Source organism: Triticum dicoccoides, chromosome 6B, assembly GCF_002162155.2.
Source record: "Triticum dicoccoides isolate Atlit2015 ecotype Zavitan chromosome 6B, WEW_v2.0, whole genome shotgun sequence".
NCBI lineage: Eukaryota > Viridiplantae > Streptophyta > Magnoliopsida > Poales > Poaceae > Triticum > Triticum dicoccoides.
Window position 1 is genome coordinate 6,717,200 of NC_041391.1, and position 3,264 is coordinate 6,720,463.

At 42.3% G+C, this 3,264-nt stretch overlaps 1 pseudogene; it reads right to left on the reverse strand.

The window, feature by feature from the left end:
- Positions 1-2,319: 2,319 nt before the first annotated feature.
- Positions 2,320-3,022, reverse strand: LOC119320506 (annotated as a pseudogene).
- Positions 3,023-3,264: the final 242 nt, after the last annotated feature.

The following is a 3,264-nucleotide window of genomic DNA, read 5'->3' on the forward strand; positions in this document are numbered from 1 at the left end:
CATTATATGCCTCTTCCGCAAGTGGAGATCGAAGCAGCTTTATCAAAATTAAATCACTAGGAAGACTCGCAGAAATCAACTATGGATACCAAGAAACAGTGTAAAATGCTAGAGCTTACTATTCTTTTTTCATCTTTCTAGTATTATATAGAAAAGGAGGATTAAATGTTCATGTTTCCAGTATCCTCACATCACAGAACCAATCATTTAACCAGAGCAACTCCACCGGACACTAACCAGTAACCAGGCACGCATGTTGACATTAGATAATAGTATAAAAGAGTCCACATGATTAAGTCCAAGAAATTCAACTTTCACAGACCACAATACAGAAATGTAGAACAAGCGTCGACCACAACACATCCGCGGCATACACAATGGAAGAATCTGCAGACTGCATAGTAGGACACTTTGAGTATCCACCACACGATACAAAACGGAACAACTTCCTTACAGCAAATAGCCATGTCCGCATCTCAACAACCCGAATTTAACTCTGGATACCTGCAGAACATCAATGTCATCTCAGTCAAACTAATTTATCATGCCCACTCAGAAAAACAAATTTTGGATGATTCCCAAAAATAAACATTAACCTTGCCATAGTGCAAATTATACGAAAAAATATCCAGAGCTCAATCATCCCATCATTAATTATTCGACAAACTGATACCACAAATGGAGAACAACAATAACAGAGCATTTAGTTTGTTCTGGTAGCTGTATGTTGACATGTTTACAAGATTCTTGCTACATAACTATGTACAATCGCAGTAGAAACTAAGAGATCAGTGACTCGCCGCCAATCATGTGACGCAAAAAAAAAAACAGAACTCCCAAGAATGTTGACTCATTCCAGATTTACTTTTTTGTGCCATGCTATATGTGAGGCTCGGAGTACGATGGAAAAATGTCTAGTATGCCAAGCTGGTATGTCTAGTACGAAGGAAAATGCAAGCATAGACTATGCACCATCTTGTAAATTGGGTAACCAAGCAAAAAAAAGGGGGTATATGAAAAGAGAAAATTACCTAAGTTGTTTGACAAAGATAGCACGTTAGCATATCAGGTGTGTTCAAAGTTCCGGCCAGATCTGTCCCTTTCCTCCCAACTCCGCTGCCTAGAAGAAAATGAAGCACAAACCCAATGAAAATTCAAAGAAAAGTCCAGTGTGGCTCCACATATATCGCCAGGTCTAAAAATGAATTATTGAATTACATGTTTAGAGAAAATGCATTTAACCAGAATAATTGTCGAGTAAGTTTTGTACCAATTATGACCATAAAGCCAACATAATAAATATGCACGGAATGGGAAACCAGAGTTCCAAAACAAGCATAAATAGCACTACGTGAAATTAATAAACTAGTGCTACTCTTCGATAGAAAGTAGAGCACATGGTATCATGAATTGAAGATTTATATCAAGATCGATTAATCTAAATTAAATTCTTGCAAGGAAGAATAGTGAATAAGAGAACATGACAAGCCTTAAACCGCCTCCAGATGTTCCAATTGATTAATTATTTCAGATGGTTTCACTGCAGCAGCTATTGCCATTTTCCAATTTCTAGAAACCCTCTAATGAAAAGATCATTACAAGCATAATTTTATTTAGCCTTTAGCAATGGCCAGGCATCAAAGCAATATTTGTATTAATGTTCTAGCTTTAATGGATCCCCTAATCAGCCAAGTTAGGCAAACAATAGGAAATTAGATAACCATAACATGACCAGATCAACAGAGAAAGGAACAAAGCATTGTATTCTTATATATATAGTTCAATCGTAATAACATGAACAATGTTACCGCAAGAACATACCATGAGTAACTCGAATGAATAGGAGCGAAAACTAATTGCACTATTTTGCTTGTCCAATGTAGATAGGGGGCATTACCTACAGCATAGAAATTCCTGTAGGGATGAAAGGTGTCATGACATATCTGGTTTCTTTTAACAATATGTTTGATCTGCATCGAGTCAATTTGGAGCGTGAAGTTGCCAATCATCGTGGAGAGAACAACCAAATTTGACTCCTCATCATACCCAACGAAAAATGCATAACTTATTATCCTTGGAAGCATCTCATCCAGTGGAACGGTTTTCCGCAGCAACACCCATTCGTCAATGCCTTCACAGTTAGATTTCCTATCCCATAAATGGATGGTCAGGTCCAACAAACCAGCAAGGCCAAGGCCTCCATCGGCCATCCGCAAGAGCTGAAAACACCGGTCGTTGGTAACATGGTTTTCCACCGGTGTCTTGATCACAACAAGACTTTGCATTTCGAAATCAAACACAAGAACTTCACCACCACAAATCAACCAGCAAAGTGTATTCCCGACAAGGATGCTGCGGCTTGTCGTAGAAATCCTATTTGCTATGGTCACCGAGAAAATATTTCCCCAAACGCTAGATGCTGAGTCATAGAGAGAACAAGATGCCTGTGTACTGAATCCATCACTGACCAAAACCAATTTAAATGGGCTTGAGAAGCAATCTCCATGGACGTGCCCATCTTCGGCATCAACACACAGTACAGCACCATGCCAGGCTGAGTTTGTCCTCATAGAGTGGAATCCTGGTGGAAACGACACGATGTGCTCTTTGCCGGTGAGGGGATCCCACACGACAGTCTCATGCTTATTCCTGTCGAATAGGACAGAGAGACCGTGGCGGCAGCCCATGTATGCTTCATTGGTGTGGTAGGATCTGGTGCTCTTGGGCAGGGAGAAGCGGGCAGCAGGTATGCGGTCAGGCGAGTCCATGGCAGGAATGAAGCTTTTAGCATACCCTCTGAAGAAGCCTAGCAGAGGAGGCAACTGGTGGTGCTTGAGGAAGGATTTGCGGAACTGGGGGTCGTAGAGGATGCTGCCCCAGCGCTTGGATACGGCGGACGCACGGGCGAGCGAGGACGGCTTCGGAGGGAGGCGGACGAGGATCTCGATGAGGAGGTTGTCGTCGCCAAGCACCTGGGACACTGGGTCGGCCAGCGGCACAGAACAGCGCAGCCTACTGCCATCCACACGCATGGGAAAGGTATCGGCCCTGGCATGAAAAGGAATTTAATCAATGGACACACATATATTCACATCAGGACAGCTGCTAGAATCCAACACACATATGCACATCCATCCAGAATAGTGATAGCATATACAAAGCAAGTAGTGCACGGCACAAAATTAAGAGGGGCAGGAACACCAGTGGGATCTTACCCTTGGCCTTGGGGAGTCTTAGCAGCGAGATCCATCAGCGGTACCCTCT